Source organism: Mytilus californianus, unplaced genomic scaffold (assembly GCF_021869535.1).
Source record: "Mytilus californianus isolate M0D057914Y unplaced genomic scaffold, xbMytCali1.0.p SCAF_7, whole genome shotgun sequence".
In the NCBI taxonomy this organism is placed as follows: Eukaryota; Metazoa; Mollusca; class Bivalvia; order Mytilida; family Mytilidae; genus Mytilus; species Mytilus californianus.
In genome coordinates, this window is record NW_026262723.1 from 68846798 (window position 1) to 68857954 (window position 11157).

Below are 11157 nucleotides of genomic sequence, written 5' to 3' on the forward strand. Positions count from 1 at the left end.
TCTGTATGCTGTACATCGTAAGAAAGGAGATGACCTATGTTCTCTGGGATCTACATTGGTGTACAAAGGGGATGACATGGTGTCATTGTTTTCGGCACTTCTAGATATAAGCGGATTAAAAACGTTTAGTACTTTTATGTAAAGGGTACTGACCTTTGATTTTTGTTTTTATACCTGTATTTTATTATGTATTTCTTATTTTCTACTTATTCAAGACTATTTGTTTTCAACTTTTTTTTTCAAGCTCTTCCCCTAACACCGATTCAAAAGGATAGGTCAAGTTAATATGCTCATATGTGACACCTTTTTTTCACATTACTAATTGATGGATGGCTGTCATCATAATCATTAACCTTTCAAAAGAGAGGCGAAAGATACCTAAGGGATATTCAAACTCACAAATCGAAATCAAACTGACAATACCATGACAAAAAACAAAAACGACGAAAAAGACAAACAATAGTACACAAAACACAACCGGGCTTTTTTCAAACGTTTCATATAAACTCATCATAGATACCAGGATTAAAATGTTGTACGCCAGACGCGCTTTCGTCTACACAAGACTCATCAGTGACGTTCGAATCAAATAAAAAAATATAAAGGCCAAATAAAGTAAAAATGATAAAGAGCATGAAGACCCAAAATACCTAAAGGTTTTGGCAAATACACGATTTATTCATAATATTCTATTGTTGACGATCAATTGAATATTTGGCGGTGAAATACCGAATTCAATACATAATTTTCATGGCCTAAGGTATATTCTCCCCTGCCGTTTGAGAATGTTAGTATGATTCACACTTAACAGACATCTCTAAATATCTTGAATAAAGTATATGAGAGGGCAACAAATCAGCATTCTCGTCAAAATCACCAGCAATCACCCTGATTGACTGCAATTTACACTTTCCCAGGAAAGGTGGTCTTTTTTTTCAAAGATCACCTTATTTGTACTGTACACAAATGAACTTACTATTCCATCTCCAGGCATTATGCCAAAATTTATGTCCTTGTTTGTATAAGCATCCAAATCAAAAGCAGCTACTCCTCGAAATACTGTTGCTCCTATAGGTGTCAACTGAAAATAATTAAACAACTGGATATTAGTATCATCACAAACTTATACATGTAGTTTATAATGTATAATTTTTACAGTATGGATAAAACATTTGATTCATATCAATTCTAAATTTTCCATACAATTTGTTAAGTAGGCTGACAAACGTTCTTGACAGTTTCACACTCAGAAACATTCGAACAACGGTTCAAAGAACTTCATGATCGATTGAAGAAAAAAACTAATCCCGACCTACCGACCCTATATTTTTGGGCATGCAACCGGAAACACACTTTTTTTTAATTGTTATGTCAAAAGACTTTGACCAGGTAATATCAAGTTTCACCTGGAGTTAATATTGACAAAAATGGTTTGACCTAAAAATTTCAAAATACATGGATCTGAAGTTACCACTGTATAAGCTTTCAAAGCATTATAAGAAATATCTGGTTCATTAGGAAAAACGCTTAATCAATATGATACAAACTCAACATTCAGTGGGGAGCTAATTAACAAAATATGGATTTGAAGGCTCCTGTGGTGCCAATTAACATTGGGCTAATAATTGAAACATGACTTTTATATTACCATCATATGGTCAGACCTACCTTAAAAACAATAGCTAGGTATGAGGTGATAGATAAAATAGTTATCTTAATTACAATGATCAGGTACGGTACACATGTATTAGAGAGGGGCGGAAGGACCTTTTTCGGGACGTCGGGATTGGGCCTTTATTTTTGCAGGAATTCGGGATTGGGCCCTTACTTTCTCGGGAATTCGGGATTTACAGCTATTGGGATTTCGGAAATAATAATTAATTTCTCGGGATCCGGGAACGAATGATTTAATTTTTTTCGGGAAATCGGGATGACACCCACTCTTACCGCCAATCATTAGAGAAAATAGGTAGTATTCCATTAGCTCTGCTAAGGTATATGGTTCCATATTGAATTGGATTTACATTATATCGGAATGTGGAAACAGAGACTTACATCAAGACAAGTGGCTAGGTACTAGTATAATAGTATGTAGAACCAGAGAAGTAAATCACTTACCCTATTAATACTGGCTAGGTAAAGAAAAGCCGAACAAAAAGTTGAATCTAATTATCCTTGAAAGGATTTAGATATAATGGGAAACAGGACTTACCTCATTCACACTGACGTAATATGGGGTACCAGAGAAAACCGGACTGTTATCATTGACGTCTTGTACATTTACTATCATCAGGAAAAATGATGACGATGTTGAACCCTGAAAAAATGTACTAGTTCTTTCTTGTTCTGTGTTTGCTGCATTTGTATTAAATTGTTACCAACTGCTTTAAGTTTTAATTTATGTCAGATTCTATCATTTCTATAAATATCAAAGGATTTTCATAGTGTACACAAGGTGATTCAGCAATAAATCATTTGAAACACTGGTTATTCTTATGTAGACACAACGTGCGTTTCGATTACCAAATTATAAGCCTGGTATGTTTGATGAGTTTTACAGTTACTGGTTTGATCACACTGCTGGTTAACGAGGTTATCACCAACCCTGCACTTCTATTTTGATATGAAAAATCAATGATACAGTCATTTTGTGTAAATTTAGGGTTTTTTTTAGTTTGAATTATTCAAAACAATAAGGGTTTTCTTCCCCAAGGCGTATATCCATAGTCGTATTTGGCACAATTTTCGGCATTTTTGGTTTTCAAAGCACTTCAACTTCGTATTTGATTTCGCCAACCAACTGTTTTGATTCGAGCGTCACTAGGCGTAACAAATTACAAGCATCTTAAATGACTGTATAATACCATGCAATATTATATGTATTGAATATTGGAATCTCACATTGAACCAACAATGATCTCTAGATTAACTACCGTGAATGACTTTCAACTGCATATCTTTGTGCGTTCTTTAATTATCTGTGTCAAAAAAACTAGATTAACTCACCAATCGTGTACATTTGACTTGAAATTCAATGACATCTGCATCATCAAATGTAGTTGCTGTTTCACCCTACGCAAAAGCATATTTGAGTTGTAAAAATGACACACGCTTAGTTTTGATTCATTTTATGTTAATCTTATTGCTTAAAGTAAATAAAAAACATATGTATCATAAAAGCTTGATTAAAATTTGAGTGAATACAATATGTGTTTTTTTTTCAAAATGTTGTCAGCAATAGATTTGGATTATTAACAATAATTTATCTTTATTGTCATATAAACATATTTAGTGTGTGATAAAATAAAACAAAACATAATATAACAAAGAAATAACAATTATATTATAAAGGACACATGGAAAAATAATATAAGACTTCTGCACTCAGTTCTAAAGACCGTTTTATATGTTCCATGGTGGAGGGATTAAGCATTATTTTATTTTTGTTCTTTGGTAAGAGACATGAAATTGTGAGTAAGTAAATAATTTTCAAATAGATTATCCCTTAGATCTTTGATGATTTTACATTTAAGGTGGAAGTGTTTTTCATTTTCCAGCAAGAGGCACAGTTTACATATTCTATCCTGTCTAGGAATTTAATAATGGCAACCTTTTTCTTTTTCTAAATTATGGTCACTAATATTCAACTAATTGAATCATTTTCTTATAGAAAAGTTATTGGAAGCTAAATAAAATTCTCTATCCAAGTTAAGTTTTAAATGTGTATAAAGTAACAGTTTACTATTTTCATCATAGCTATATATTCTATTTTCAAAAGTATTTTTATATTTATCTTTAAAATAATTTTTAATCAAGGGCTTTAAAGAGTCCCTGATATCATTAATGTTAAAGGTTTTCATTTTTTCTTATCATTAAGAAATAAATGAAAAATAAAACATTTCTGCTTCCAAAAAAGATTTTCACATACTTTTTTCTAACATGATTACATTATTTGAACTTACATCTCTGTCTAAAGGCTGAACAAGACGGAGAAAAGCTCTCTGTGAAAAGTCATTCTCTGGTGTAATGGCCCGTGACTCTAAGGCAAACTGGGTTTTTACATTTATATTATTGGGAGTACCTGCAGACTTTGATATTTCCAGTGTGATACCAGTAAATGGACTGGTTCCATTAAGTATACCATTAATCTTTGTGTCAGCAATATAATTGTCTGGATTTGTTGCTAAATCTGAAGAATAAATAGTAATAAAAGCATAAATATTCAAGCTATTCATTGAAACACCATCTTTGAGAATTATTATAATTAGTGTAATTTTGTTCATAACAGAAATGTAACAACATAGGATGATAAAAAAGTATAACAAAAATACCGAACTCCAAGATAAATTCAAAAAGGGGGAACTCCATAAAAGCTGACAAAATCAAACGTAAGACTTTATCAACCAACGAAACGAATGGAATACAACTGTCATATTCCTGATTTGGTATAGGCAGTTTCCGAAGAAACTGATGGAGTAAACCCGGTTTTATAGGTAGCTAAAAATCCGTTTTGTTAGACAGTTGTTTATAGTTCCGTTATATTGACAAAATTGGGTAAGCAATCCAGACAGACATAATAGGTTAATGTTACAATGATTGGGATTCAGAAGCCAAAAACTGTGTAAACATAAATCAGAGACATACAACACAACTGACTAAGCAATTCAAACAAACATACAAATAACTCTAACAAAGACGCCAGAAAGATTTTGTAGTTGCTGGTAAATTTGAGATCATTAAGAAGAAAAATCAAGATAACAAACAAAAACTGAAGGAATCGCATGAATCCCAAAAGGAACAAGGCCGGGTGGGTTGACAGGGTAAGCGTCTCCTGCTACGATGCACCACCCACCATGCGAATCCACACTCAGTCAACATGTCAAAATCGGGAATGATAACCAAGAATCCACTCATAGTTATACGTGTATAAGACATACAAATAAATTGAATTATATACAATGACATCTAACTATTATTAACAGTCTTAAATCTTCTGAAAGCAAATTGATCTGTGCTTGTGTAAGTCATAATAAAACTTGGAAACTCATGTGGAAAATTAAGCTTTTAGACAAATCAAATTTATATCTACATGAAAAGTCAATCAAGTCATTCTATCAATGCAAGAGTAGGTTAACATAGATTTATGAAACTACGATATTTGATATGACTAGATAATTTCACAACTACAAGAATAGTGACTAAATGTACTCATAATAGTAAGTACCTGCTCCACTTGCTTCGGTAAGTGTAACAACAATGGTAGGTGTTCCTCCAGAGTTACCTGTAACAGCTGTTGATTCGCATGCTAAACGTTGAATAATAAATTATGCTGTTATTTCAAATGCTTTATCAATCAAATTTCATACCGTAAGTACTAAATTAGATAATGAGCAACCATTTGGGGTCACAATAATCCTCACCCTCTTTTTTTATGAAGATAACTGTGACTTCAACTGACGTTTTGAATTTTATCTATTTTTTCTTTAATTTTTGTTTTGAAGGTTGTATCGGCTCTTCAACGTTTGAATCAGGTTTTGATTTTCAAATATTTTGACCTCACTGAAGAGACATTGATTGTCGAGACGCGCATATATGCAGTAAATTTGGTACGGTTAATGTTATTAAGTATGTACTGAACTCTTCCGTTATATAAACATTTGCAAAAATAAAAATTTATATATGTACAAAAACTGTCACTGGTATCTACGTCCTTACAATATTCAAATACCAACTAAATATATCATTACCGATTGATAGTATTTATGTGTCAATTAATACCAGTAGCTCCCATAGAGACCACTCGTCCTAACACAATATGTTATATACAATTGGAAAATGCATGAAAATATACTGGAAAATTCTTTAAATTCTATCAATATATCTAAGGCATGTAAGTGAAAATTAATAGTTTCATTCTTGATATTCTATTCGTCTACATTGATGACTATACAATAGCGCAAATTGAAACTTGAACACACGGAAAGTCAAGTTATTTTCATTCTCAATCGGAAATTTTACAACAGAAAAAAACCCACTACAACAAATAAATAAAGTCTAATTTACATAAATGTGCACTGGAAACCTCACAGGACCTGGGCTTATGCATAATTGTGGTTCATAATAACATTTAGTGATTTAAGATTACATTAACAAGATAATTGATGCATACAAAAAAAACGGGAAACGGTACAAATACCAAGTTTAAAATGTAGAATTAACTTAATCTTAATTACACTATATAGTTAAAGACAGAAAATTGCAGTCCATTATTTTGACATAAAAAAAACCTGTCGGGATATACTTGTATAAAATTTGATACTTACGGTCAGTTTGAGCATCTAGGTATCCAAGCAGAAGTATCAGTAAGAAAAAAGCCTGCAAAATTTCCATCCCTGTGGATTTATTATTTGGAGAGTGTTAAATTCTCAGTTTTACCCCTAAAAAAGTTGTATCAGGAAATTAGGTAGTTAAAAAGAAAAACTCTCGGTTCGTCAGTTTTTGCCTTATATTAACAAATGGCCACTCTTACTTTATTAACCTATTCAAACTTCTTTTTTTCATTCTGCAGAATTTGGACTGTTTCTTCTCAGAATGTCTAAAAATTATCTTTATTTTTCTTGTATTTTAATAATGATAATAAAAAAATTCTGATTATGGATTTTTTAGGCTGGTTGGAGTGAAAAGAGGATTTATTCAGGAATCGTCCATAACAGTGCATTATTCCTGCCAAATTATTCAGTTTACACAACCAGGTGAAATTCATGAGATTTTCTATACTTCCAATATGGTTAGATAAGAGACATTCTATATTGCTTCATAGCTGACATGCATATGACCATTCAATCACCATTGACATTTATTTGGCTTTGTAAATCTTCCTTATCATTAATTGTGAAAAGGTAGAAAGGTTAAGACTTTTATCATCAGAGGAGAATAAATTTGAAAATGAAATGAAAAATTATTAGAAACCGCAGTTTTTTGCTCTGATCATTGTACGGCTGTTAGCAATACTTATGTTCCTTTTCGATTATATCAGCTCTTCAGCGTTTCTATTAGGTTTTGGTTTTTAAAATATTTTGGGTTCGATCATATCTGAAAAAGAAGTAATAACAAAAATACCGAACTCTTTATGTAAATTAAAAAAAAAAAACAATCCAATTTTTAAGTTTTTAACCCACTAACTTATGAATGTACAACGCGAACCTTTATTTCTGATACCATATATCATGTCTTGTTTCGACGGCTAAAAAAAAATTGGAAAATTAGTTTTCAGTGTGTAATATTTTAGCGGATTGGGAAAATGCACTCGTAAAATATTCCAGAGTTGTATTACATCCGATAATAAGACAACATGAACCGTATAAACTTTTTGTATTCACAAAGAAATATTACCGGTAGAGGCTGCAATCTTGCAGGTAAACACTCATCAAAGATACCAGGCTTATAAATGTGTACGCCAGACGCTAGTTTTATTATACATAAGACTCATTAGCAACGTTTGAATCAAAGCAGTTGGAAGGACGAGGTTTAAGTGAATTTAACACCGAAAATTCCGAAAAGTTGTAAAAAATAGGGTTAAGGCAAAATACCTTTGTAACTTAGAAATATATACACATTTCTCATTTAAAAAAAGCCTTGAAAAATTAATTTTGTATTCGTCAATCTTTACCTTCATGTTTGCTTTTTCGTCGTTTTCTTTTTGGCCTTGGTGTTATCTATTTTATTTGACTAACTATTTTATATTTCCCCCTTGATATCTTTTCCCTTTTTTATGCGAATATATTTAAACTGTTCACATTAACGTCTGACGTCACCTATTGTTATATATAGATAATATTAATAGTGTTAGTAATATTCCATTTACATATTGTACGGTTCAATGTAAATTTAGATTTGGTGTTTTACAGGCAGAAAATTGAAAACCAATAAAACAATGTGCCAATCATAAGCATTTTGACAAAATCAAAAGCTATTTATTAAGGATGCTCGCCACTCTGTTTCAAAATAACAAGCTTTTTAACAAACTGTCATAAATTGATAGTATATAAATATCAGAAATAAAAAAGCAGAAAAAATGAAAGGTCCTTGTTCTTTTTTGAGGTATAAGCCATTGAAATTTGGAGGGAAATGCATTCTCTAGATTTTTAATACATTTAACATTTGTACCTTTTTCCTTTGAAAAAAAACTATGAAAAATATTAAGAATATTATAAGATTTTGAAATAGCTTTTTAAACTATATACATTAAAATTATGAAACAAAATAGGGATTAGCAAGCAAGACTTCTAATTGCACTTCATGTATAAAACCAGAGGATTCCGAACATATAACAAAAAGTCAAAAACAAGAGCAGCAAACACTCTTAATATGTTTAAAATTACACGGCACTGAACAATGGGAAAATAATACACGCTCGAGAAAAAAAACCTACCAATTTATTGTATTGTATACTTTTAATGCAGATTACTTTGAGCTGCACCCTTTATGAATAATCCTTAAGCTGTTTGAAAAGTTAATAAAGTTAACTGAATTGTTTCGAAACTTCACAAAATTATAACTGGAGGAGGAAGGACAGGAACATACCTATATGGATAAATGATTGACTTTGATCTGATCTGAATAAAAATTACGTTCAAGTTTTAGGTTTTGAGAAATTTATGACAATTGTAAAAAATCCTAATTTTGATTAAAAAAGTACGAAATTCACTGTTTTTTGTGGTAAAAGCTAGAGTCTTAATTATAAAAGGTATGAATAGTTCTAGACTTGATGGTATATATGTGTATTAAGCATTAATATAAGTGTAATTTAAAGTATGAACTGTTAGATGATATGAAAAACGAATGTCTACTTAATTATCATGATCATGTGTTTCAAATAACATTGAATAAAATAATAAAGATTTTTTGTGTGAAATGGTGATAATGTAGGAGTGTTCAATTGTAGATTCTTAAATAAAGATAAACATTCACTTTGCAACATGTGAATTGGAATGTTTTGATTAATAGAATAAGTTTTAAGTTTGATAGTTTAAACTTACCAGGAAAACGAACATCGAAAATATATTCAAAGCATTAAAAAAACCGTCGCTTTTTCTGTAGTTAGATCTCTTTTCTGTAGTAATGGGGTCTTTTACAAACTTTGATATTACAAGTAGACGATTATGCCAAGTGCCTGTCAAATAAGTAAAACACTTCCGAACTCCAAATCCCAAGATTTTATGAGCATTACGTTAAGGAAGTAAATTTTTAGCCACTTGATTTAGTTTTTGTGACATGTATCACTTGAAAAGAAGGATGATAGCCGGTAATTAATTGACACAAGTGTGTGAAAGATCACACAAGGTGATTTAGTAAAATTCAGTCTTTCAATTTTACAATGAATACGGTTGATCATGCATGTAATTCACCCTGATATATATCTCTCTGCATATTCTATTGGCAATGCGTAACACTTTGTCGTAAAACAGAGGTTTATAATATGAATTCTAAAATAGAATGTATTAAAAGAAAACACACATGCAAAATGATACGAAAACAAAATAGTAGCGAACAAATCATAGATGAATTTTTAGGTAACAGTAGTTTTTTTGATGCTCAAATCTTATAAATCGATTATTTAGATAAAACTAAGCATTCAAAACCTGATGAAATTTCATAAACTCCAAAACGAGCAAGACCTGGTGCGTCGACAGGGCAAACGTCTCCTGGTATGTATGCACCCCCCTTACATGATGCAAATTAGAATCTACACCAAGTCAAACTGTCCCAAACGAGAATTACAGATAAGACAGCGAAAACAAGACGCTAGTGAGTTGAGACACAAATGCATCGTATCGGTCAACCAATTCATAATGAGGACCGTAAAACTTACGTCGTGCCGGTATTTCTGGTAGAGCAGGGTTTTTTTGTTAGGAGCAAACTGTTAATGAAGTCCGTACAGTGTGAACAAGCATGAGCCTAACATATTAATTTAGATATTAAATGCTAAACGATGGGATAGATGAGTCATGCCTGAATCATTCTGCGATGTTAAATAAAAAGATCGTTAACCAAAAGTACCGAATTAAACTTTTTAAGAGACATGGGCTCTTTTAAATGTTTAGAAAAGGTATCTTGGCCGTGTGTACCTTTGACGTTTACCTTACAGATTTATATTTAATGTTATAAAAGTAGTGTCTTGATCTCTAAACTGACAACAGTTTATAACATAAGAATGTGTGTACTGTCTATCCTATTTATATAATCAAAAAGATTTTAAGAGACTCCCATTGCCAAAAAGTTATGATTTTACATATTGGAAGTATGTAAATACAAATATCCTATATTTCTTATTGGAATAAAACTAAACTAAACACAATCACAACTTTTCATTTCTAAAATTTTCTTTTTGGGGCTTTCTACTGGACTTCTGCAATGTTTGCCAACTTGAAATTTTTCCACAGTTTACAACTAGTAGGCTTGTTGACCGAATCCGGTTCCGTCCAATCGGAATGAGGACGTTAAATTAGATTCCTCATGTACCTCGCTCTCCGCAAGTTAACGAACCATTGCAACAACTCCTTTTAGGGACCCGTAGGTGTTTTGTGGCTATGCAAAACTACCCCTTTCCTACATATCCTCTTTTTGTAATGATTGTTTTAAATTTTCCACTCTTCATTCAGGTGAACCAACCTTGCAGAACCTAAAGTGGTCAATTGTATTTACTGTTAATTTGCTCTCTTCCTGAATATGCATTTAATACTTGCTACTGAACGTTAAGCAATCAACAATTTTCTTATCAAAATGTGGTTTTACATCAACATGTAGATTTATCAGAATGAAGCAGTATAGGATTTGGTTTAATAATCAAAATATAATTAGATGCGTCGGTACGACAATTCTCCCTCCCCTTTTCCTTTTTGCATGTAGCCTGATCTCTAAAATTCAGCTGTCATTCTGCCAAAAGTCGTTCAACGTAACGAAATATAACCTCTATCTGTAAGTAATCATTAAACACAAATGAAAAATAAATCTAACATCTGCAGGAATAACAAAAAATGTTTTGACAAGTTATTTTAATATGACATTTTGTATTTCTTAGGATCATTATTCCGCCAAAAACGCAGACTCAATCTATAAGTAACTATTATATACTATAGTACTAAAAATCAGCTTAAG

The 11157-nt window shown here is 31.6% G+C and overlaps 1 protein-coding gene across 2 annotated transcripts in view; it reads right to left on the reverse strand.

Annotated features, from left to right (window-relative positions):
• Positions 1–11157, reverse strand: part of LOC127709961 (cadherin-99C-like) — a 54951-nt gene that overhangs the window by 12980 nt on the left and 30814 nt on the right. The gene's annotated exons all lie outside the window — the stretch shown is intronic.